The 26013-nt window shown below is 51.7% G+C and overlaps 1 protein-coding gene across 9 annotated transcripts in view; it reads left to right on the top strand.

Moving 5' to 3' along the window:
- The window catches only part of ZNF423 (zinc finger protein 423), a 367433-nt gene that overhangs the window by 70191 nt on the left and 271229 nt on the right, over nucleotides 1-26013 (top strand). Inside the window, exon 3 of one of the 9 annotated variants that reach the window (XM_035282135.3) lies at nucleotides 2773-2859. The exons of 7 other annotated variants lie outside the window; for them this stretch is intronic. The gene's annotated coding sequence lies outside the window, so the exon portion shown is untranslated. Of the gene's footprint in view, nucleotides 1-2772; nucleotides 2860-22992; nucleotides 23668-26013 lie in introns of those variants that run through there. One more of the 9 variants, XM_035282136.3, reaches the window with a different exon arrangement.

Below are 26013 nucleotides of genomic sequence, written 5' to 3'. Positions count from 1 at the left end.
GGAGGCAGCCCCAGACGTGGGCGATGTCACATTTATTGAGCACTTACTTAGTACGTGCCAGGCACTGAGTGAACACTCTACCTGCTGCATCTCGCTGAGCCATCGTGACAGCTCTGTGAGGTGGGTGCCACTTCCAGCAGCAGCCCTATAATTTCTCTGTGGGCTTGGTTTAGAGACGGCCATCTGGTGGATGACAGGGCCAAAGGCCTGGTGAAAGCTGCTTTTGTCTAATACTTTTCATTAAACTGAGAAAATGTCACTTGGTCACATCAGAGAATGGCAGCAGGTGCCAAGGAAGATTATGGGGGAGCAAAACCTCCCAGGCCACCCTTGGCACTGCTACTGAGAATCCCCATCCTCATTTGACAGATGAGGGAAGGAGCTTGGAGCCGTACAGTAGTGAATCCACGGTCCCCAGCCAGCGAGCTGTGGATCAGGGACTCCACCCTAAGTCCTGAGGAAGCCAGAGCTTGTGGCTTAACCTCCGCACCACCTGGCATCAGGAGGTGGAGATCTGAGCAGAACCTGAAAGCGGGGCATTATGGGGACTTCTGGAAGGTCCCTGGTGGGACAGCCCTGGTGGGCTGCAGGGCATAGGTGTGTTCTGCTCACAGGCCCCTCCCCCACTGGCCCTGGGCTTGAGGGCGTTTTCCCAGGAGGAAGGCAGAGCTGTAAGGCATGGAGCAGCCCCTCTTCTAGGGGTCCCAGTTGTCCCAGCATGCAAGCTTTTCATGTGCCTTCCTCTCCCGTGCTTGGCCCAGCCCTGGGCGTTTGATGGAGAACTGCAGTAAAGAGCAGAATGTGCAGTTTGCTTCTGCGCTCACCCCTGGCTTCCCCCGGCCACCCCCGCCCCCCCGTGGGGACCCTGTGGCCCTCCGCCCCCAGGAACAACCAGGCCTGCTCCTTCCATGCCCTCGAGCAGAGGCCCTGATAGTGATGGAGAGCCTGGCCTTGCCTGGCAGGGAAAGGAGAGAAATGATCAGCTCATGGCAATATCCTGCAGCCCAGAGGCGGGGACGTGGGGAGCCGAGTGCGCAGGCCCACTTGTGCCACTTGCTGGTGAATGGGGCTGCTGAGGGTGGGGCCCAGGAGAAGGAGCACTTCATTTGGAGTCAAGATGTGGGGGTGCCTTGGGGGTGTGGAGCTGGAGTTGTTAACCTGTTTTGAGCCACAGGTGCCTGTGGGCCTCCAGTGGAAGTGTGTGGATTCTCTTTCGGAACACATGCAGGGTTTCCTGTGTGATTTCAGGGGAGTTTGTGGGTTATTCTTCTCCTGCCAACCCCAGCTTCTCCTGCCTTGACAGGCCATGGGTGTGAACTCCTTAGAAATGCAAAAGTCCTTTGCAAATGGGAAAGCCTTGCCAGGGTCACAAACTCAAAGCCCACCCGAGGCAGGCTGGTGACCCAGATGGGCTGATATGTGAGGGGCCATGGTGGACGGTGACACAGACCCTGCAAAGAGGATGGCTGGCCTCAGCTCCTGCCACCGGGCCATGAATTGCTAGAATTCTGGCTGACTTCAGAATTGCCAAATCTTCAGAGGTTTTAAAAGAAAACCCAGAAAGCTGGATTTTCATAAGAAATCTTCAGATTCTTAAAAAAAAAAACAAAACAAAACCCAACTTTTATGGTTTTTAAAACAGCCTTATTGAGATATAATTCACATATACAATTCATCCATTACAAGTCAGCGAAGTTTGGTATATGTAGAGATTTGTGTGACCATTTTTACTACAGTCAACTTAGAATGTTTTCAGGACCTTAAAAAGAAACTTTAGACCAGGTGTGGTGGCTCACGCCTGTAATCCTAGCACTTTGGGAGGCTGAGGCAGGAGGACTGTTTGAGCCCAGGAGTTCGAGACCAGCCTGGGTAAGATAGTGAGACCCTGTCTCTACAAAGAATAAAAACAAAGTAACTGGGCTTGGTGGCATACACCTGTAGTCCCAGCTTCTTGGGAGGCTGAGGCAAGAGGATCACTTGAGCTCAAGAGTTTGAGGTTATGATGAGTTATGATCATGACACTGTACTCCAGCCTGGGTGACAGAGTGATAGCCTGTCTCTAAAATAACTAACTAAATAAAAGAAAATACTAATAATAAAAAAGAAACACTGTATCCTTAGCTGTTACCCCTACCCTCCTACCCCTCCCAGTCCCAGGCAACCATTGATCCGCTTTCTTTCTTTCTTTCTTTTTTTTTTTGATACGGAGTCTCACCCTGTTGCTCAGGCTGGCGTGCAGTGGTGCAATCTCAATTCACTGCAACCTCCACCTCCTGGGTTCAAGGGATTCTTCTGCCTCAGCCTTCCGAGTAGCTGGGATTACAGGCACGTGCCACCACATCTGACTACTTTTTGTATTTTTAGTAGAGATAGGGCTTCATCATGGTGGCCAGGTTGGTCTTGAACTCCTGACCTCAAGTGATCCTCCCACCTTAGCCTCCCAAAGTGCTGGGATTACAGGCATGAGCCACTGTGCCCAGCTGATCCACTTTCTGTCTTTATAGACTTGCCTATTCTGGACATCCTGTCAGTGGAGTCATATAATACATAATCTCCATTGACTAGCTTTCACTTAGCCTAATATTTTCAAGGTTCATCCATGTTATTATAGGAGGTGTCTGTCCTTCATCTCTTTTGAGGGCTTCTATTGTATGGAAAGACAACATTTTGTTTGGGTATTGTTGATTGACATTTTGGTTGTTTTCATCTTCTGGTTGTTGTGAATAGTGCTGCTGTGAATATCCTCATACAAGTTTTGTTTTGTTTTTTGAGGTGGAGCTTAGCTATGTTGCCCACGTTGGATTTGAACTCCTACCTGAAGCCTCCTCCCTCAGCTTCCCATTGTAACTGGGACAACAGGTGTGTGCCACCGTGCCTGGCAATGTACAAGTTTTTGTTTGAACGCTTGTTTTTAGTTAGTTTGGGCGTATTTGTAGGTGTGGAATTGCTGGGTCAAAGGAGAATTTTATGTTTAACTTTTGGAGGAGCCACCAAACCTCCCAGGCATTTGAGATTGTCACTGCCCATGAGGATTCTCCTTTTCCCAGGTCCTTGCCAACACTTGTTATTTTTCTTTCTGTAAATTCTAACCTTCCTAGTAGGTGTGAAGGCATCAACTGGTTTTAAAAACACACTGTTCAGGCTAAAGAATCTCCTTGCACCAGTGGGTTTGGGCCTGGCCACCAAATAGAAGGAGGTTGCTAACAGTGGCCTTGCTAAGGTGCTATTGGTTAGGGTAGAGGTTTCAGGCCTCCGCTTCCCTTGCTCTATCTCCTACCAATGTCTCCAACACCCCTCTCCTGCCCATCTCCTGGCACTAACCCTAACCCCAACCCCAACCCCCGTATCTCCCGCCCATCCCAGCCTGGGTACTAACCCTAACACTACCTCTAACACCTCTCTTTCCCGCCCATCCCAGCCTGGTATGGAGAGGCATCTTCCCTTGAGCATTTCCTCCCTCTTCCCACAGCCCTTTAGAATGAGGTCTCTACGTGGCAGACACCAGAAACATGGTGCATGATCCTGAGGTCCATGATGTGGGGTTTTAGGGAACCAACACGACCATGTGGAAATGTACCTTCTCTTTCCTTGTCACTGAGTTTGATTTGGAAGCTGAAGCTGCTCATCTATTTTTTTTTTTATTTTAATTTTTTTGAGACAAGGCCTCGCTACGTTGCCCAGGTTGGTCTTGGACTCCTGGGCTCAAACAATCCTCATTTCTCAGCCTCCCAAGCAGCTGGGATTCCAGGCTTGTGCCACCATGCTTAGCTTGAAGGCGATTATTTTTGTGTAATTTGTCTAGGCAGAGTCTCATTGGAATCTCTCCCCATCCAGGCTGGGTTCTGGGACCGGTTGGACGGAGTCTGCTCCCTGGCTTCCTTCCAGCAAGGCAGGTCTGGAATGAGCAGCGGGAAGAGGCAGTGGGAGGAGGGTCTGGGGTGGGCCAGAGATAGGGCACAGTTAGTCTGTTGACACATGCTTCTTGGGAATACCTGAGCAGGTTAGCTACTACATGTATTTCTGGCATGGTGACAGATACCCTTGTGATTTGAGAGGAGCCATGATGGCTCCACAGTCTGAGACCTTATTGGTGTCACACTGTGAGTAGCGTTTTAGGCCTTCCTGCCGTGGGACAGGTCTTCCTGTCCTGGTTAATGGGAACCATCACTCCCATTTACGAGGTCTTTTTTTCAGTGCTTTTGACGTACCTATGAGAAAACTGAGAAACAGGGATATTAGTGACTTGCTTCTAGGTCACTGAGCCAAGCAGCAGCAGAGCAGGGATTTGAACCCAGGCAGCTCATGCATGAATTTAGTGCCTCAACGGTAGATGGTAGACCTGCCAGTGAGAATGCGGGTCTCATGCTTTGCTTTATAGGAGACTCGCTGCAGTCAGCTCTGTGCCCAGGTCACTCCTGGATTAGAAAGAAGAGTCCAACTGAAGCCAGCCCTGGGGATTTGATGCCTGATAGGAGAGGAGGTGCATGTTTTGAAGAACTTGCACACATCTTCCATGTTCAAAGCTAGGCCTGGAAAACACTGTGGGCCAGGCTCTCTGCAGGGACTCATACCATCTCCATCCCCTGTCCCCAGCCCTCCTTCTACATGTGGGTGTTGGGCCTGAGGGCAGTTTGCAGGGGAAGGTGGGGATGGGGCTGCAGGCTCTGGGACCTGCTCAGATGGGAGGTAGAGCCGGCATTGGGGTAGCTGGTGTCCTGGGAGCCCTTTGGGAAGAATGCATTGAAGCCCCTCATTTTTCTTTTAGCTTGGTGGGGTGAAGAGAATGGTGAGGGTCACTACTCCTGATCAAGGTGACAGCTTCATCCCCTGAAGTCCTTTGCCCCCAGGTTTTGGCTGGGGAAATGGACCGAAATGTCCAGAAGCCCCGGCCTTTCACCATGGGGAGGCGAGGCTGCTCTGTGCAGTCCCGCCTGCACTTCTGAAGCACGTGGAGCTGCCTCCCACCCTCCTTGTGCTTTGCTAGAGTGCATATTTATTGTTTCAATGACTTCACAGAAACTCCACCCACAGCCCTGTGCTTCTGCACACTTGCTGTTTGCACTTTTTCCAGTCCCCTTTTGAGCTCCGTTTGTCTATAAGCTTCTAGATGAAGTCCAGGCTGAACTCGCAGTGGGTTCCCTTGTAGTCCCCGTGGGACCTGAGCGTCCTGTGATCCTGGAACCCACGTACCTCCCACTTTCGTGGCTGTGCTGGAACCATTGAGTGGATGGGCATGAGCGTTCTCCGCCTCTCCCCTGTTGGTTGTTCGGGCCACTTTAGGTGCTGGCTGTTGTAAATAACGCCCTGATGCACATCTTCATGTTGGTGGTCTTTTTTTTTCTCCTTTGGAGATTTTCTTAGGGGTTCCCAGGACTTTCTAACTTTTTCTTTCAATCCCTAATTCAAGACTGGAGAGACTGATCCCCTCTTCTGTGTCCATTGCCCGCCACTGGGTCTCACTTTGAATTCTTCCCCAAGTGACTGTCCTGCATTGGGGTTGTCTGTGGGATGTCCCACCCCCCACCCCATGATTCTCGCCTGGAGCCGTGTGGCTGTGGCCCGTGGTGCAAGCTGCCTGGGCACCCTTTGGCTTTGGACTGGTGTGCTGGTGCCATCCACCTTTTGTGCTTGAGCCCCCAACCCAATCATCTTCTTGATGAGGACCAAGGGACATTTTAAAGGAGCAGAAAAGTCTCACTAAATAGATGTAGAATTTCCCAGCATTTTAAAGACTTATGAAATGCATTTTTATATGGGGCCAGCTGGGGAGTTTCTCATTAGCTTGGCTGGGGAGCCTGTGGGGAGTTGAGCTAAGTGGAGCCAGGCAGGCTGGGTAGGAAGACGCGGTGGCTTGGAGCTCACTGGGGGAGCGTGGCAGGCATGCGCCGGGGGGTTGGCTCCATGGACCCCTGGCCAGGTAGCCCGGGCTGTGCCTTTGTTAGAGCTGCTCCCCCTCCAGCACCAGGGGCCTCAGAAACCGTCAGGTGGTGACTGAAGCTGAGAGGTGGCCTCTCCGTTACCATGGTGAGCAGTCCACAGGATAGGGCATTCTGTGCCATGTGTGCACATGGGTGTTTGTGCTTGTGTGTGAGTGTGCCCAGGTCACTGCAGCCCTGACTCGGACCCCTGGGGTGGGGGGCTCCAGTGCCTCTCTGCTCCGCCCGCTTGTTGGTGCTGCATCCTGGGCTCCCTGTGGCTGCCTTGGACCAGTTCTCTGAGGAGGATGTGGCATTTCCTACAGCTCTGCACCAGCCTTGGGGCCTCCAGTGGACTACACTCTAATTGGCTTTCTTGTTGATGTGCCTACTGTGCACATGTGTGTGCAAAGTCCGTGCATACATGCACACGTGTGTGCTCAGGACTCAAGTGTGCTTGTGCCCAGGGCATGTGGAAGAAAACACGTGTGCAGTGGGTCTTCTGACTACTGTTCTCCTTCCCCTCTACCATGGCCGATGACTTCACTTCCACGGAGCTGGGCTTGTGTTGCTGATTTCCACCCTCTTGAGATGGACTTGGGGCTTCCCTGATGGCAGGGATGCTGTCATTTGCCTTGTGTTCTTGGCCTGGCATTGGGAGTTTGCAGCACAGTTGCTCAGTTGATTTGGGACAGTCTGCCCCAGCAAGCTCATGATCCCGCCTCTCCTCTCCTGGTGCTGTTGGGCTTTTCAGGGGACATCAATAATGAGGGTTGTAAAGACAAAGGGGGCCAGTCCTACTTTCTCCAAAGCTGGGATGCTCCTCGAGGACGGAAAAGCATCTCTGTGGCATCAGCCCTTCCCAGGGACCCTGCTGGTGGACACTGGAAATCAATTGTTATTTGGCGACTTGAAGCCTGCCCGTGAACAGTAAGGCGTGTCTGTGGGTTGGGGTGTGTGCAGAGTGGGGGGCTGATGGCATTGCTCCTCATGCATTTGGGGGAGTTGTTGCCTATCCTGTTACCTCCAGTGTGACCCAGGCTTGTGTGTCCTGGGGTGGATTGCACCGGCGCTGCTCAAACTTGAACACGTGTACAAATTTGGTGATCTTGTCAAGACACCGATTTGGACTCAGCAGGTCTGGGTGGGGCCTGAGATTCTGCATTTCTAACAGGCTCTTGGGTGATGTTGATGTTGCTGGTCCACAGACTGGGTGTGCCCCCTTGGCAATTTTTGAAGCCCAGCCTAAATGGCATCTCCTCCAGGAAGTTTCCCATGATAGCCCTGCCATAATTTTGTGCCCCCTGAGCCTAAGAGCTCCTGGTTCTGGCCCTCAGTGCTCTCACTGCCTTCTGCTTGCTTCTAATGTTCCTTCTCTTCTTTTTTTTTTTTTTGAGGTGGGGTTTCGCTGTTTTTACCCAGACTAGAGTGCAATGGCACGATCTTGGCTCACTGCAACCTCCGCCTTCTGGGTTCAAGCAATTCTCCTGCCTCAGACTCCTGAGTAGCTGGGACTACAGGCATGCACCACCATGCCCAGCTAACTTTTGTATTTTTAGTAGAGACGGGGTTTCACCTTGTTGACCAGGATGGTCTCAATCTCTTGACCTCGTGATCCACCCGCATTGACCTCCCAAAGTGCTGGGATTATAGGCGTGAGCCACCGAGCCTGGCGTTCCTTCTCTTCTTATCCCCAGCTCCCTGCCGCTCTGCTCACTCCTAGGGGTCCGTGACCAAGTCTGATTCCCTGTGTCCCCCCAGCCCAGCTCTGGCTTGGCATTTGGCAGGTGCTGCCTGGCCAGTGTCTGTCAAGCTGCAGAACCTCACCTCCATTTCTTCGTCTATATTTTTCCCAGGAAGTTCAGGGCCTGAGTTTTGTTCACAGAGGTCTAGATACATATTAGCTGTTCAAACTGGAGTAAGTTACTAAACCTCCCTGTCCTTTCATTTCCTCATTGCAAATGGGAATAATAGTAGTCCTACTTCTTAAGGCCATTGTGAGGACGGCACAAGGGTATCCGCACGGAGTGCTCAGCCCCTAGGGTGCCACATGGCACCCTGCACCTTTACCTTTGCTATTGATGCCATGTGGAGGAAGTGCCCTTTGGAGCTTGGCTCTGAGCTTGGGTCTGCATGAGTGACAGAGAAGGCTGAGATGGGCCCTTCCCTCTCGTCACATTGTCACAGCTCCTGCCTTTCTTCCACATCTTGACTGGCAGTGTCTGGGCATGGCCGCAGTGCCTGGGGCAATCCGCTTCACCTTCCTGCAGATTTGGGGTGGAACTGAGTCTGTAGGGAACTGTTCTTGTTCACCCTCGCACCCTGATTAGTGAGGCATGGCTTGTTTCCCAAGTTGGGAGGGCGGCGGGGGCGGGGGTTGGTGGGAGGTGGGCAGGATCTGCTCTGAAAGGCCAAGGCCTGAGGCTGTCATGAGATTGGGTTTCTTCCCCGGGTGGGGCTGGACACATACACTGTGCAGCCCTGGGCCAGCACCCAGTAGGAAATGGCCAAGGTCAGCCTGACCACACCACCTGGTTGGTCTTGGCTTCATGGGTGGATACTCTGCAGGGCCCAGTTCCTGGGTTGGGTATGGTCAATGGTGCCCTGCCGTAGACAGTGGGTAGCCCACAGGGGTTAAGCTACTGTCATGTCAGTTGATATTTCCTTAAAATCCTTGAGTATGCAGGTAGGTGTGCGCACACACGTGCACACACACACACACACACACACACACACACAGATTAGGCTGAACCTGGCTATCTGATGCCTGTCTGGTTCAAAAAATTATTATTTTGCCTTCACTGATAATTTTTTCCCCTTTGTCATGGCTGATTGCTTTAACTGATGGCTGCTGGCCATGTGGTAATAGTTAACACATCAGATCCAGGCTTAATCTGGCGAATATGACACATTTTACTTATGCTATTCTACTTATCAAGGCTAAATGCCTTGCAAACCCGGCCAGCTTGTGGAGGCAGGGACAGTGCTTGTTTTGCTTACTGTTGTATCCTCAGCAATTAGCACTGTCTCAGCAATAACAATTAAAAAATAATAAACATCTAGTGAACGTCCACTCGGTGCCAGGCAGGGGGCTGTGGCAGGTATTATCTCATTTAAGCCTTGTTAACCACAGTATTAGCATTCCCATCTCACAGATGAGCAACTGAGGCCCACAGAGGTAAGGAGACTGGTCCAGTCTGCACAGTTAGTTGGGGTTCTCTCTGAGTCTAGGGCACACTTTCTGTCGTTGCTGATTCACAGTGCCTGGGACTCAGTGGGGACCTACTGCACCTTTGTGGAATGAGGGGCACCAGAATGTGCTGTGAGCCCTACTGTCATTGCAGCGACACACTACTAGTGAGAAGCCACCCAGGTCAGTGTGAGAATGGTGCTGATGGGCACAAAACAGTGAGGGCTCTTCAGTGGTGATGTGTAAACTCACAGTCATTGCATGTGCATGCAAGTCCACACACACACACATGTGACATGCACACAAACACAAACACACATGCACACACATTCATACATATATATGCTCATAGGCTCACTCAGTGCAAATGTACTCCACACAATGCACATGGACACTCACACACATGTCGGTACAGATTTGCATACAATGCGCATGTACCCTCATGCACATATATACACACACACATGTGCATGCACACTGATGTATGCATACTCCACACAATACACACATTCACATATACGGTCTTTCACATATGTGTTTCTCCATACTATACAAATATGTATGTACACACAGTCAAGTGCATGTGTATACGTAATGCACACCCACACAGATGCCTGTAGACATAGGTGTGCACACAGATGCACACACAGATGCACACCTATACATGCATGCAGGAATGTGTTCATACTGCCAACATGCACATAGTGTGCATATGCATACACTTACAAATGCATGCACGTGCAGACACACACACACATGCACCATTCACTCATCCACACCTGGGCATGCAAATGAGCAGAAAAAGCCTGTTTCTTGGCTGTCTCTGTCGAAAGATCAGAACTGCCCAGGCGGGTGTTCAGTACATCCAGATTGTCTCCTTGCTCTCTGTTTTCTTTCTTTCATTTCTTTGTCGTACCTTCAGGGCCCTGGACATTCTTTCCATCCAAAGATTTGCACCCCTGTTGTTGGACCCAGTACTGGGCTGACCTGGGTATGGCCCTGGACCCCAGCCTTGGCCCATCTGTCTGGCCTGCTGTGGCCCGCATGGGCTGGCCCCCCCAACCCCCAACTTTCATGTGACTTCATTTTCCACCTGGCACCTGCTACTTTAAGAGCCCAGGAGCCTGGTGGGCCTGTCCCCAGGGTTGGGGCTGGGGAGGTTGGACAGCTGCAGGTTGGGGGAATCTTTGTGAGCTCCTAACAGCCTCTTGGAGCTCGGGTAACTCTGGGGAAACTGAAACAAAGGCCGACAATGGCCTCCTTCCCTCCCCGGGTGGCCTCGGAGCAAGGCCTGCCTGGGCAGCCTCTGGGGGCCCCTGTTATTTCCTGTGCTGGCCGTGGGGCTCCTGGCCAGCCTGGAACGGGGAGGAAGCTGAGCAGGGCATCGCCTCCCCACCCGCTGGGCTGGTCCTCGCAGGCAAGAGTAGCCGCTCCTGCGAGTCAGGGGTCGGCTCTGCATTCCTGCTGTGTGACTGCCACTCCAGCCCTGCTTGGCCTGGTCTGCCCTGCTCAGGTCTAGCCAGGCCTCCCAGGAAGGAACCTCAGCCTTCCGCCTCCACTGCCCTCTCCCAGCTGCCGACTCCACATGCTCCCACCATCTTCGCTGAGTCCATCCATGCTGCCACCGAGCTCCTGCATCTCCTCTTCTTAAATGGCCCCAGCCTCTGTGGCCAGAGCCCTTGCCCTGTAGAGCTGAGGACAGGGCCAGGCAGGGAGCATTTCATGGCTTATTAATGAATTCCTTTGGGATTATGCTAGAGGTAAGTGTAGGTTTGGTATCAGTGTTAGGATTACACTGAAGGTTAAGGTTAGCGTTAGGTTTACCAAACCCTGCAGACCAAAAAGATACGACTGTTGAGGACATGGGTTTTCAGGCAGGCAGGCCTTTGTTTCAATCCTGATGCATCACAGTATCAGGCATCCATGCCATTCTAGGCCACAGGGGCACAGTTGGTGCCTTTAGCACTCACGTTCTAGAGTGAGGAGGCACCATGGGCAGGTGAGCACGCACAGCACAACTTAAGAGTGTATTCGCTGTGAGAATGGGCTGGACTCAGTGACTGCACCTTCCCGGAGCTCAGTTTCCTGATCTGTAGAATGGGGATAACAAAGCCCCTACCTTGTAGCACCGTTATAAGGACAGGTGGGAGGGTAGATGGCATGTGTCCAGCATGGTGCCTGACACACAGCCTACCTCCAATATGCACTAACTGTGATGATTATTAATGAAAGGCTGTGGAGGTGGCCCACGCATCACTGGGCAGCTCAAATAATAAATGAAGAGACTAATTATGTCAAAACCTAAGGGAAGGGTCAGGGTGCCTTTGAGCCTCCCGGAAGCCAAGGCCCAAAGAGAAATAGAATCAAAGCTACTTCCATCTGACGTAAGAGCTTGGGACAGACCAGTGTTTCCCCCTGGCCTGGAATGCTGAGGAATTTATTATGTGGTTCCTCATTAATCAGTGGACAAACAGCAGGCACCGTCTCAGTAACAATTTGGCACAGGATCCAGAAACATCTTTCTTAGAGTTCTTTCTTCAATTGACCCTGAAAAAATGCTCCGTGCCTCAGGGCACCGCACAGCCCTGGAGTTCCATGCAGTGCAGCCTGGAGGGAGCTGGGCAGAGGCGGCGCTGCCTTCACTGGGCTGCGTCTGGGGGCTGGCTGGGCAGCTGCTCGGGTAACTTTCCTAAGTGCCTGGTTAAGTGCAATTAAATGGGTTTCTTTAAGGAGGATCTCCAAGGGCCTTCGACATGCCTGTGGATGCTTTGAGTCGTAGGGAGGGTTCTGCAAACTCTTGGGCTCGGAAACTGTCCTTTCTTTGGGGACCACCTATCTCTAGCCCTGGAGTCTTGGAACACGGTTGGGGAAGCTTTGTTCATGTGCTTCTGCTTTGAGCTGAGCAGTGCAGGAGGCACCTCTCTCACGGCGTCCCCTCCTTCCCGGGCCTAGACTGTCATTTGACTGTGATTTATGCTGACAGGCCTGGGGGGCTTCATCTGGCAGCGCCCACCCATTGCTTGTTTCTTACTGGATGATGGCATTTATTCATCTTATCTGAATTGAATCCAGCTTCCAAGGGGGATGCAGTTAGGGAAACTGAGGCTCAGCATGCTTAGAGGGCTCAGGGCTGTGGCTCCTAATTCAGGGTATTTCCACTGCCCCATATTCCATGGACACACACACCCAAATGCACAGTCACGCTCACACACATGCACACACCTAAATGCATGCACGATCACCCACTCTTTGCTCTGCCTGTGTACAGATGTTGTTCTGTGTTTGAGATCTAAAGTCTGGCTGGAGGCCTCTGCTCCCTCTCCTGCTCTCCTCCCCCTCCTGGTGGACAGGAATGGGAGCCCGCCCCCATTAGGCCTGCCAGTGGCCACCTACCCCGTGTCTGGCGGGCGCCCTGTGGAGTTTCCATGGTGAGCTGTCCTCTGGGGGCCCTGGGTGGGACTTTCCATCTGGGTGGAAACCTGACCCGTTGGCCCAGGGTTGGAAGGGGAGGAAATGCCTTCTCCAAACATGGAGAGGCAGCAAAGAGAGGTGGCCAGCCTGGGATTCCTGCCACAGTCCCTGACTCCTGCAGAGCCACAGAGCCTGAGGACCCCAGGGGGCCTGGGGCATAGCTGCATAGGACTCACCCGCCAGGGACGGCCACAGCTCAGATAGGGCCACAGCTGCACAGTACGGCTTCACTTTGGGAGTGCCCCTGTGATTGTGCCCATGAGCTTGTGTGCATCTGTGCTGGTGTTCCCTGCATGCTCCTGCAGAGACTTGGGGCCAGCCAGTTGGTAAATGGCTGGGCCAGGATTTGAACTCAGCTCACTGTCCTCAAGGCCCATGTGCTGGTTATTCTGCCTCTTTGCCTCCCTCAAGCAGGCATTTTCATAGGCATTGCCTCACTGAACCCTTCCAGGCACATTTTGACCATTGGTATTATAATTCTTGGTTTTATATGTGGAAATTGAGGCTCAGAGAGGCTAGGCATTTTGCCCAGTGTCACACAGCAAGTTTGTGGCACAGCTGCAGTGTAGCACAGATTCCACTCGCCTTTTACTTTGCTGACAGCAGCATATGCAAATGTATAGGTCATTATCATATAACTTCTTCCAACTTAGCCACATTTGCCAACAAATGAAGACAATAACAATGTAAAGACAATAACAATGTTAACTGCAATTGTCCTGTTGACAATTGCAGTTAACAGGAGCTGGCTTACTCAGGGAACCTGTGATGTGCTTAGGTACTGTGTCCCCACCCGAATCTCTTGAATTGTAATCCTCCAAATCCCCACGTGTTGGGTGGAACAGATGGATATAATATAATCATGGGAGTCACCTAGGCTGGAGTGCAGTGGCACCATCTTGGATCTCTGCGACTTCTGCTTCCTAGGTTCAAGCGATTTTCCTGTCTCAGCCTCCTGAGTAGCTGGGATTACAGGTGCCCGCCACCATGCCCAACTAATTTTTGTATTTTTAGTAGAGATGGGATTTCCTCATGTTGGCAGGCTGGTCTTGAACTCATGACCTCAGGTGATCCACCTGCCTTGGCCTCCCAAAATGCTGGGATTACAGGCGTGAGACACTGCGCCTGGCCAATCTAATGGTTTTATAAGGGGCTTTCCCTTTTTGCTCAGCACTCACTCCACCTTGCCGCCCTGTGAAGAAGGTGCCTGCTTCTCCTTTGCCTTTTGCCATGATTGTAGGTTTCCTGAGGCCTCCCCAGTGATGTGGAACTGTTAGTCAATTAAACCTCTTTCTTTTATGAACTACCCAGTCTCAAATATTTCTTCATAGCAGTGTGAGAATGGAATAACAAGCTGTGATGTGGGTGAGAATCTTCTGTTCCGTCGGGTATTGGTCTCTGTGGCTCCTGATGGGGCAGGTGGATGTGACTCTGGGATTTTAAGATGTATTTTCATCCCACATGCTTGATGTATGGACCAAGCCCTTCTTCATGGATGTATCTCAAGCCACGGCAGTTGTATCTTAGCGGGGAGGAAAGAGATTTGGGGAATAACTTTGACTCTAAGACACATTTACCTTAAAGACTAACTTTAGAATCTGGCACTTCCTTGTCCCCTGAAGCTGGGACCCCCCCAGGACAACAGGGGTGAAGCTGTGTCTGACCCACAGGTTCACAAAGGATGCTTGGACCTACGTGCCAGGGCAGGTGTGATGGCCAGTTTTGTGTCTGGGCTAAGGGCTGCCCAGACAGCTGGTGAAACGTGATTTCAGGGTGTGTCTGTGCAGGTGTTTCTGGAAGAGATGAGCATTGTGATGGCTGGACTGAATAAAGCAGACGGCCCTCACCAGTGCAGGCTGCTGTCATCCAGTCCACTGATGATCGGGATAAAACGAAAAGGCAAAAGATGGGTGAATCTGCTCTCTCTGTTTGAGTCAGGCCATCCGTTTTCTCCTGCCCTTGGACGTCAGCACTGCTGTTTCTCAGGCCTTCAGCCTAGGGCTGGGGCTGACAACACTGGCTCCCCTGCTTCTCAGGCCTTGGGGCTTGGACTTGAGCCACAGCATCAGGTTTTCTGGGCTTCCAGCTTGCAGACAACCGAGGATGGGACGTCTCAGACTCTGTAACTGTGTGATCCAGGCCCTCATAATACATCTTTTTTGGTACATCCATATGTGAATCCTCTCGGTTCTAGTTCTTGGGAGAACCCTGGCTAACACAGCGAGGGTAGGTAGGAGCTGAATTTTCTCTGTATTAGTCCATTTTCATACTGCTATGAAGAAAAATACCCAAGACTGTATAATTGATAAAGAAAAAGAGGTTTAATGGCCTCACAGTTCCACAAGGCTAGGGAGGGCTCACAATCATGGTGAAAGGCAAAGGAGGAGCAAAGGCACATCTTACATTGTGGCAGGCAATAAAAAATGAGAGTCAGGCAAAGGGGACACCCCTTATAAAATCATCAGATCTCATGAGACTTAGTCACTACCACAAGAACAGTATGGGGGAAATGGCCCCCATGAGTCTATTTTCTCCCACAGGGAAACAGCCCCCATGAGTCTATTTCCCTCCCACAACACATGGGAATTATGGGAACTACAATTCAAGATGAGGCTGTGCTTGGGTGTCTCATGCCTGTAATCCCAGCACTTTGGGAGGCCGAGGTGGGAGGATCACTTGAGGTCAGGAGTTCAAGACCAACCTGGCTACCATGGTGAAACCCTGTCTCTACTAAAAATACAAAAATTAGCTGGGTGTGGTGGTGCATGACTGTAAATCCTAACTGCTCTCAGGAGGCTGAGGCAGGAGAATTGCTCAAACCTGGGAGGTGGAGGTTGCAGTGAGCCATTGCGCTTCAGCCTGGGCAACAGAACAGGAGAACGAGATTCCTTCTCAAAAAAAAAAAAAAAACTCAAGATGAGATTTTGGTGGGAACAAGACACAGCCAAATGCTGTCAGTCTCCATTGGGGGTGCTATGCTTAGTCCTACTTCTGAACAACACCTCTCAGCCTGGTTCCTGGGGCTTGACCTGGAGGTGCTTCGGGCCTTGGCAGAGGGGAAGATTGGCCTCTCTGCTTCTCCATCCCCTGGCCTCATGGCTCCTCCAGTTGTCCAGCACCCCTCCAAGCTCTGGTGCGAGGGAGGGAAGGCAGAGGGCCTGGAAGCCTTGGCCTCCATCTGCTGCGGAGAGGCCTGTTGACCTTATACTCATGGCATGATGGCCTCGAGGGCTCAGGTTAAGGTCTGGACTGGTAGCTTGGTTGGCCAGATGATGGGGGAGCTTGGAGCATGGTAAACAGCAGGAGCACTAGAGGAGGACTTGAGAGCCCCAGACTCGGGCCAGTGCTATGGCTGGCTGGATTCAGAGGCCACCAGCAACCTGGGGAAATCTTCGTGGCCTGGGCCAGGTGGAAGCAATGGAGATTTCACTGGGGCAGTTGGCTGGGAGAGCCACGCTGGTGGGAGATGTCACAGGGCCCGGAGACGGTCTCTTGTAGGCCCCCACTTTGTCCTCCCTCTGTATCCCAGCCTCTGTGCCTTGTGCAGGCCCTCTCAGAGTGCCCTCTCTCCCGCTTCCCACCTACTCCAAAGCGGTAGTCTTCCGAGGCCCAGCCACTGTCCCTGCCCTCCACAGAGCCTTTGCACATGTGTCTCCTGGGGAACCTGTCCTTTCTATGAACTCCCATCCTGCCCTTCAGAGCCTGTGATGACCACATGGCTTGTCCCTTTTCCTCAGCCGTTCATAGGCCGCATCTCCCAGCCATTGTGGACCAGGTTCTCTTCAACCCCCCCCCCACCCCCAGCTGACCCCGGTAATCCAGCACCAGGCTCACACTATGTTTTTACTCATGGATGGACAGTTTCTCAAGACTTCTAGCACTAGGAAGTTCTACTTAATGTCTAAACACCTTCTCCATTGCTGCTGGCTGAGCCTCAGTGCTGTTGGCAAGACCTCTCCTTGAAGGGCTGTGATGGCGGTGAGCCTACACCACTGGCAAGAGCCACAAGGGCCTACTCCTTCCTTCCTTCCTTCCTTCCTTCCTTCCTTCCTTCCTTCCTTCCTTCATTTGTTCATTCATTCATTCTTGTATTCATTCTTTCAGTCACGGATGTTATTGAGCACCTACTGTGTGCTCGTGGACATCCAGGAACAGAACTGACAAAGTCTCTGCTGTGCTCAGAGCTCACAGTCTTGTGGGGAGATGGCACTAGAAAAGTAAAAAATGAATCAGTGAATAAAAATGTGCCACATGTTTTCACTAGGGGTGGCCAGCAGGGTGGCCAGGTAGAGTGGTGGGAGGTGAGGATGAGAGGCCGGCTGCAAGGGGTGGTCAGGGAAGCCTCTGTGCCGAGGGGGCATTAGAGCTGTGCATGGCAGCAGGAGCAGTGTCCCAGGTGTCCCCCACTGTGGGACAGAAGGGACGTCACTGTGCCTGGAGGAGAGCAAGTGCCAGGCAGAGGAGGGAGAGGTGGGCTTGGAGGTGAGGAAGGGAGACAGGGGTGTGGAATGAGGTAGGGGGAAGGGTGAGGTTGGGAGATGAGAGGGGAGAGGAGAAAGACGAGCAGAGGGGAAGGAGGTGAGGTCCGGAAGTTGTCTAGAGAAGCAGGCAGAAATGTCTCATTTCAGGTCTGGAGCCATAGTGGGTGCCGTGGCTTTTCCTCTGAGTTGATGGGGAGCCAGGGAGGGCTTTGCGCAGGGCAGTGGTGTGATCAGGTTTTTATCTGGAAGGGATTCCTCTAGCTGTGTGTCGGGGCTGACCAAGGACTCATCCAGGTGTGAGCTGTTGGGGCTGGGAGCAAGGTCAGGAGGTGAGCAGAGGTCAGATTCCGAGTTTCTTCTTTTTCTTTTCCTGTTTTCTTTTCCCCCTTTTCCCCTTTTCCCCTTTCCCCATTTCCCCCTTTCCCCTTTCCTTTCCTTTCTTCTTTCCTTTTTCCCTCCCTCCCTCCCTCCCCTGCTTTCTCTCTCGTTTTTCTTCTTCCTCTTCCTCTTCCTCTTCTTCTTCTTCCTCTTCCTCCTCTTCTTCTTCTTCTTCTTCTTCTTCTTTCTTCTTTCTTCTTTCTTATTCTTATTCTTATTCTTTACAGAATTTCATTCTGTTACCCTGGCATGATCTTGGCTCACTGCAACCTTGGCCTCTTGGGTTCAAGTGATTCTTCTGCCTCAGCCTCCTTAGTAACTGGGATTACAGGTGCCCACCACCACGCCTGGCTAATATTTGTATTTTTAGTAAAGACAGGGTTTAACCATGTTGGCCAGGCAGGTCTCGAACTCCTGACCTCAGGTGATCTGCCTGCCTCAGCCTCCAAAAGTGCCAGGACTACAGGCATGAGCCCAAGTTTCCTTTTGGAGTTGGTTGAACAGGGTTTGTCTCTGGACTGGGTGTTGGGCATGAGAAAAGGAGAGGAGCTGAGGAAGCCGCAAGGTTTTTGGCCTGGGCAGCTGGTGGCTGGGGCTGTGCTCACTGAGGTGCAGGGTGCTGGGAGAATGTGTCGGGATGTAGGGCAGCTTGGGTGGATGCTGTGGCTCAAGAGTGTGGCTTGTCCATGATAAGCTTGAGACACCCGTGAGATACTGAGGGGGCACTTGAACCTGTGGTCTGGCAATCGTGGGAGGAGGGGACTGGGATGTGTTTTGGGTACCATCAGTGTGTGGCTGGGACAGAGGCGCCCACTGGGGGGTAAGTCTAGACTGAGAACAGAGGAGCCAAGGTCTAGGGCCACGTTGACATTGCAGGTTGGGACATCGGCATTGAAGGATGGGATGAGGAGGAGAGACTGAGGAGGCAGAGAAGGGAGGTAGGAGAAAACTGGGAGCGGGCGTGTTCTGACTCCGTGAAGAAAATCTTTCAGGAAGGACAGAGTCACGGGGCAGGTCCAGTGCTTTCCAAAGCAGGGGATGTCGTGGGAGTGCATGTGCCGTGACCTTGATGGCCCCGGCTCTCCGTTTAGATGTGGCCGGGTTGCAGGCGATGTGTGGAAGGGAAGCCCAGCCTAGCGGCTCTCACGCTTGGCGGGAGCCCGATCTGCTAAAACAGCCTTTGCTTGAAACCATTCTGGGCTGAGAAGAGATGGGGTTCAGGGGTTAATGAAATGAACTCTTGTCTGCAGACTGGCCCATCCGGGGGTGTCTGCGCCGTGCCCCCGTTCCTGGCTCCCGCGCAGGGACATACCCACGGCTGGAGCAGAGGTGGTGTCTGGGAGCTGCAGACTGTCCGCGGCGGAGTCCAGCTGTGCGCGAGCCCTCAGTGCTGAAATTGCCAGCCTTGTGCAGCCCAGAGCCAGCCTGCGGAAGTGGGCCAGCCGCACCTCCGTACAGGATTAGAGGGATGTGTAATGGATTAAAGATCAAAAATGTTAATTAAGAAATGGTCTTTTCTAATAAGATGCCTTCAAGGGCACAGGCCTGAAAAGGAGGGGATTTCTCATTTTGGCAACACGGTTTCTGTTGTAATGAAATTGGTTCACAGGCAGTGGGGAGGACCCGACGTAAGCCTCGTTTTAAAGACATCTCCATCCAAATTAATTAGCAATAAAATACGAAGGGCCGCATGTCAGGCTGGCAGGCAGACAGTGCGTGTTGGCCTAGCCATCCTTCAGAGGATTCCTTCTGTGTCCTGGTGCCTGCTGGCATGTTGTCCTCGATGCTATGTTCAAGGGCATGTTCCTGGGGGGTCTGGTGGGGTCTGACTCTCCCTGGGATTAAAGGATGAGGCCTGGCTGGAGGCCTTCCTCAGTGGGAACTTCCTGTGTGACTTCTGACTGTGCATGCCCCTCTCTGATCATTCCACTAGTTCCCTTTTTTAATCAGTTGTGGATGACAGTGAATGACATCTAATTAGATGTCAGTGACAATGAACAGCACTCCCTGGGCTCTTGGATCAAATACATTCCTGGATCTCAGTGCTGTGAAATCTCAGAATGGTTCATATGAATCAGCGTGATGATGGCTAAGGGGTAGTTTGCTGTTTTTTGTACCTGATGCAGCCTCAAGACTGGGAACAAAGATGTAGGTGCCTTGGCCCATTTTGAGTTCTGCCTTCCCTGGCTTTCCCTGGTCTCCAGACTACGAAGTCCCCCATGTTGTTTGAACGTCTCAGAAGACCATCATAGTCTAATGGTTAAGAGTTGGGTTCTAGGGCCAGGCATGGTGGCCTGTAATCCCCGGACTTTAGGAGGCTGATTCAGGAGGATGGCTTGAGGCCAGCTGTTTGAGACCAGCCTGGGCAGCATAGCGAGACCTTATTTCTACAAAAAAATAAAAAAATTACCTGGGCATGAGTGGCACACACCTGTGGTCCCAGATACTCAGGAGGCTGAGGTGGGAGCCCAGGAGTTCAAGACAGCATTGAGTGAGCTGTGTTCACACCACTGCACTACAGCTTGGGTGACAGTGAGACCCTGCTCTAAAAAAAAAAAAAGAATTGGGTTCTGGGGTCTGCCAGGTCATAAGTTTGCATCCCAGAACCTCCTACTTGGGACTTTAACCGTAGTACTTGACTTGTGAGCCTCAGTTTCCTTATCTGTAAAATGGGACCAGAGGCCCCAGTTCATAGCACTGCTGGGAAGTGAGAAGGGAGATGCTGCTGTGATGAGCCTGGCCTCTGAGGAGCCGAGCTCGGTCTGCAGTGCTGGGGCTGTTGCTTTTATTGCTGAGATGCAGGGAATCTATCTGCCCATTGGTTTCAGACAGGGTCTCCCTTGGAGGCTGGCAGCCTCCTCGCAGCTCAGGCTCAGGCTCAGGCTCAGGCCTGAGTTTCCTGGGCCTTCCAGGGTCTGAAACTTTGTTTTATAAGAAGCCAAAGGACTGTGAGTCCCCCAGAGCCTCGGGTTGTTCTGAAGGTCACAGGCTTGTTGAAAGCAGGGGGAGGATGTCTTAAGAAGGATCTCTCACTGCTGTGGCACCAGGTCTCCCTCAAGCTGACGGAAGCATGAACGTTTTCTTGCCCACCACAAACCTTGCTTTCCTGGGAGCGATGCTGGGAGCACGGGTGAGAAGGGAGACGAGCCTTTCTGTCACTTCTTGGGCAGGAGATTCCTCACTCTCTGTGCCTGGCTCCTCCTTCAGGCTCACTAGGGCTGCAGACCTTTGCTTAAAAAATACGAAACTACCTTGTCTTATTGAATGATATTTCCCTTGAATTGCATTTGGTCCTGTTAATATCCTGACTTCTGCTTTAGATTTTCTTGCATCTGCCTGCTGTACATTTTCTCAGCATTCTACTGTTTTCCTCCATTAAAATTTGTGGTAAAAATACATGAGATAGGGCCGGGCGCGGTGGCTCAAGCCTGTAATTCCAGCACTTTGGGAGGCCGAGGCGGGTGGATCACGAGGTCAAGAGATCGAGACCACCCTGGTCAACATGGTGAAACCCCGTCTCTACTAAAAATACAAAAAATTAGCTGGGCATGGTGGCACGTGCCTGTGGTCCCAGCTACTCAGGAGGCTGAGGCAGGAGAATTGCCTGAACCCAGCAGGTGGAGTTTGCGGTGAGCCAAGATAGCGCCATTGCACTCCAACCTGGGTAACAAGAGCGAAACTCCGTCTCAAAAAAAAAGAGATAAAATTTATTGTCTTAACCATTTTAAGTGCATGGTTCAGCAGAATCAGGTATAGTCACATTCTGGTGCAGCTGCCACCACCATCTGTCTCCAGAGTTCTTTTCATTTCCCCAGGTAAAACCCTATTCCCGTTAAACGCTAACTCCCCATTCCCCGCCCCCCCAGACCCTGACAGCCACTATTCTACTGTCTGTATGAATTTGACCACTGCAGGTAGGACCTCTTGTGAGTGGCATCATACAATATTTGTCTTTTTGTGCCTGGTTTGTATCCCTTCACATAATGTCCTCAAGTTTCATCCAATTTGTAGCATATATCAGAATTTCCTCCCTTTTCTTTGACTTAATTTTTTATTTTTGAGGCAGGGTCTCATTCTGTTGTCCAGACTGGAGTGCAGTGGTGTGATCATGGCTTACTGCAGCCTTGACATCCTGGCTCAAGCGATTCTCCTGCCTCAGCCTCCCAAGTAGCTGGGACTCCAGGCACATGCTACCATGTCCAGCCAATTAAAATTTTTTTTGTGGGTGGAGATGAGGTCTCACTCTGTTGCCCAGGCTGGTCTGAACCTCCTGGGCTTAAGCAGTCCTCCTGCCTTGGCCTCCCAAAGTGCTGGGATTACAGTCCTGAGCCACTGTGCCCAGGAAAATTCGTTTTTATTGTAGTAAATATATGTCACAGGAAATTTATCATTTTGACCATTTGCATGTCCAGTTCAGTGGTGTTAAGTACAGTACATTTACCCTTCCATGCAGCCACCACCACCATCCATCTCCAGAACCATCTTCCCAGAATGAAACGATGCTCCTCATGGCCCTTTTCCCAGGCCTTGGCAAACACTGTTCTACTCAGTTTTTTCTTTTACTTAATAAAAGAGAGGGCCCATTGCTGGCTCATGGGGTTGCTCCTCTATGCGGTGGCCTTTTTGCATACATTGGATTGAGGTGATGGTAGAGAAAGGGAACCAAGAATGGGATTGTAGGAAGAAAAGGGGTGGAGGCAATCAGCTGGGCGCAGTGGCTCACACCTGTAATCCCAGCACTTTGAGAGACCGAGGTGGGCAGATCACTTGAGGTCAGAAGTTTGAGACCAGCCTGGCTAACGTGGTGAAACCCCGTCTCTACTAAAAATAAAATTGAAAAAAAAGTTAGCTGGGCGTGGTAGTGCACTCCTGTAGTCCCAGCTACTGGAGGAAGCTGAGGCAGGAGAATTGCTTGAACCTGGGAGACCGAGGTTGCAGTGTGCCGATATTGTGCCACTGCACTCCAGCCTGGGGGACAGAGCAACACTCCATCTCAAAAAAAGAAAAGAAAAGAAAAGAAAAGAAAAAGAGGCAGAGGTGCAAGGGAGGTTTCATGCTGGGCATGCTATCCACAGGCCTCAGCAGCCCTGCTGGATGCAGCCACTTCCTTTCCACCAAGAACGTGGTCTTTGGAGCCATCTTCATGCTGTACATCCGCCGGCAGGCTTTGTAGCTTTCCCCGTTCCCACTGATGCTGAATGTCCTCAGTGAGCCCATTCAGGCCATGATTCTGTGTTGGGTCTTGCACGCACCTTCCACGGTCCTTTTCTGTAACATCACAGTTCTGGCAATGAATTTTGATGTTTTGCCATGACCTTGGATTTAAGCCTCCACTCTGAAGGACCTCGTGAGCTCAGTCCCAGCCTGCCTTCCTTTTTAAGGCTGAATCATAGTCCACTGTGTTTACCCTTTCCTCTGTTGGTGGACTTTGGGTTGCTTTATTTTTTTCAGGAATGGTCATACTGCTTTCCATGGAAACACTCTCACGTTGTTAAGGCTTAACTGCTGGTGGAGTGGGTGGGACTCCGTGCAATGTGGTCTTCTCTTGCAGTGGCCCAGATGGAGGGACCGGCGGTGAGAGGCTGCATGTTTGGGAGTGGCTCTCAGGCTCCCAGAGGCAGGGCATGGGAGTGAGAGTTTGTCTGTGGGGCTGGGGGCCCTTGCCATCTTCCCCACACACATCTCCCTTTGGCCTGAGAAGAGCACATCGATCTCCTTCCTCTTGCAGTTTGGCTGTGGGAGTGGGTGACTCACAGACACAGCCCCGTTTCTGTCTCCTCCTGTCCCTGGGGCCAGCAGGCTGCCTCAGCTGTGAGAATTTTTGGACAAGGGGCCATCGGAGGAGAGAGGGAGCTTTCTGCTGAGTGGTATCTAGTTGCCAGACGTGGTGATGAAAATGTTTTAAACCTTAAACGAGCTGCCCGGCAAATGCCGGGAAGGAAGGAACTGGCTGATCTGATCTGTGATCTTCTGTTTGTTTGTGGTGACATGGATGGGACAACAGGATTGGGTGGAAACTGACCCTTTGGAAAACAAAAATTATGAACACAGCTGTAAGGATGAACAACCAGCTGCTGCCCCCAACTCGTGTAGACATCATGTTGAGCAAAGGAAGCAGATGCGGCAGAGAAGGGGGTGCATGTGTTGTAATGCAGCTGTTGGCAGCGATGTGACCAGTGCTGTGCAGGACCCTTCATGGTTTCTTACATCTAACCCCCAGCAGCCCTGCAAGGTAGGCATGGTCATTGTCTCCCTTTACTGCTGGGGAGACCCAGGTCGTAGAGTGGGCAAGTGACCTGGGCCGAACCTCTCTCAGGTCATACATTTGGAAGGCAAAGGGCTTTCTCAGGGTGTGTGTGTGTGTGTGTGTGTGTGCATATGTATGTGTGTATGTGTATATGTGTACATGTGTGTGAATGTATGGATATGTGTTCATGTGGGTGTGTGTACATGTGGGTGTGTACATGTGGGTGTATGTGTACATATGTTGGTGTGTGCATGTGTGTGTGTGCGATGTGGGTGTGTTGGAGGGAGGGGGTGGTGACGGCACAGCAGGGGGGATTTGGGGAGATGACTCTTGGATGGTCTGGGGAGAAGTCAGTGGGGTGAAGGGGACCCCAGCCACTGCCTATGGGGTGCTGTCCTGAGTCTCAGGGGAAGACTTTCTGGCTTTTTCTCCAGGGGTGAGGTCTATGCCCCCTCCTGTGAGAAGCCCTCCCTCATTCTCTGCTCAGTTTGAGTTCAACCTGTGTTCTTATCTTGTGCCACTTGCCCTCGTCACATTGTGTGATGTGTGTTTCTCCATTCCTGTATAAATGATGAGGTCCCTGGCGACAGGACCATGTCTAGCTTATCTTCATGTCCTCTGTCCCCAGCACAATTGGCTTTTCCTCACTCATTCATTTATAAAAATATGCTGGAGGCCTGTTGTGTGCTGAGCCCTGACTCAGGTGCTGATGGGTCTGTGGTAATAAGACAGATAGGATTCCTGATCCCCTAGAGTATATGCTAGAGAGGAAAGCTCTTGTGGAAGGGTGACAAATTTATTCATTAGTTCATCCATCCATTCGTTCATTAATCCATTCATCTACTCACCCCACCCACCCATCCACCCATCCATTCACCCACCCATCCACCCATTCATCCACCTGTCTACTCATCCATCCACCCACTACCCATTCATCCATTCATTAAACCATCCACCCACCCATCCACCCATACATCCACCCATCTACCCATCCATCCATTCATCAACCCATCCACCCACCCATCCACCCATCCATCCATCCACCCACCCACCCATCCACCCATTCATCCACCCATCTACCCATCCATCCATCCATCCAACCATCAACCCATCCACCCATCCATCCACCCACCCATGCATCCACCCACCCACCCATCCACCCATCCATCCACTTACCCACCCATACATCCATGCATCTACCCATCTGTCCATTCATCAACCCATCCACCCAGCCATCCACCCACCCACCCACCCATCCACCCATTCATCCACCCATCTACCCATCCCTCCATTCATCCACCCATCTACCCATCCCTCCATTCATCAACCCATCCATCTGTCCATCTATCCACCCACCCACCCATCCACCCATTCATCCACCCATCTACCCATCCCTCCATTCATCCACCCATCTACCCATCCCTCCATTCATCAACCCATCCATCCGTCCATCTATCCACCCACCCACCCATCCATCCACTCACCCATCCACCCATTCATCCACCCATCCACCCATCCCTCCATTCATCCACCCATCCACCCCTCCATCCATCCATTCACTGGGCAAACACTGGACACTGGGGTTACAGTGTAAGCAAGTCCAAAGTGATCCTGGCCCTCGGATCTACAGCCCAGGGAACACCCCCAACTCTAAATCTCCCTGAAGAGAACCAGGGCGAAAGGGCAGGTGCAGCAGGGACCCTGGCCTCATCTGCGCAGACAGGGCCACCTCCTGTGACGTCTGAAGGAGGTTTTAGAATTACACAAAGGACTTTACGCTTGGAATGTTAGGCACCCAACACATTTCAAACTCACAACACTTCCAGAGTTTAGGGATCTTAACTCTTAAGTCGGTCGGCACAATCGTTAAAAGCAGGAAGGTTCAGTGTGTCTGGATTAGTAGGAGCACAACTCCATGCTTTACAACAGTCATTGCCCTGCAAAGTGCACTCCTGGCTGAGAACTCTTATGAGTACCTGCTGCTCCTGAGCCTGCTGTGGTCCTGCCAGGGTTGTCTGTTAGGGCTTGCAGCACCTAGTCTGTAAGCTGACCCTGGGCTGGATCGATGTCACCCTCCAGCCATTCGCTGGCTCTTGGGTTGCACTGCCTCTAGGCAAGGGGGTAGCAAGCTTTCCTTTTATTATTTTCTAAAAAATGGTTTTATTACTAAATGAAACACAGATCTAGTGAAACCCACAAAGTAGAACTTAGTGAATATTTGTAAGGCAAACGCCATTGAAACCACTTCCCAGGTCTAGAAATAGTACTTTGCAAGCTACTTCCGAAGCTCTATCCTTGTTCCCCATCCTCCTTTCTTCTTCCAGAAGGAAC

The sequence above is a fragment of the Callithrix jacchus genome, chromosome 20, assembly GCF_049354715.1.
Source record: "Callithrix jacchus isolate 240 chromosome 20, calJac240_pri, whole genome shotgun sequence".
Lineage (NCBI taxonomy): Eukaryota > Metazoa > Chordata > Mammalia > Primates > Cebidae > Callithrix > Callithrix jacchus.
This window is presented reverse-complemented; position numbering and strand designations above follow the sequence as displayed.